The sequence below is a fragment of the Ailuropoda melanoleuca genome, chromosome 5 (assembly GCF_002007445.2).
Source record: "Ailuropoda melanoleuca isolate Jingjing chromosome 5, ASM200744v2, whole genome shotgun sequence".
In the NCBI taxonomy this organism is placed as follows: domain Eukaryota; kingdom Metazoa; phylum Chordata; class Mammalia; order Carnivora; family Ursidae; genus Ailuropoda; species Ailuropoda melanoleuca.
This window is the reverse complement of record NC_048222.1, coordinates 31812279-31812592: the sequence shown is the minus strand read 5'-3', so window position 1 is coordinate 31812592 and position 314 is coordinate 31812279.

Genomic DNA, 314 nt, shown 5'->3' with positions numbered 1-314 from the left:
GGATCACGCCCTGAGCTGAAGGCAGGCGCTTAACCGCTGTGCCACCCAGGCGCCCCAAGACGTTTCTGATTCCAGCACAGCAGAGCTGATGGAGCGGGGACATTGCTTCCAGCCCCCTTCCGATGCCACCAGTTTTTCTGGACTCCTGTTGGAGTTTGGGGCGCGGGAGGAGCCCTGCATTCTTCTTTGTCAGTTCCAGCTTCCCAGTGTCAATGGGAGGAGTGCGAGGGAGCATCCTGAGGCTTTGAAACCATCCCGCTGTCTGTGGCAGCCTGGAGAAGAGGTGCCATAGAACTTGAGAATGGACAGGCCTC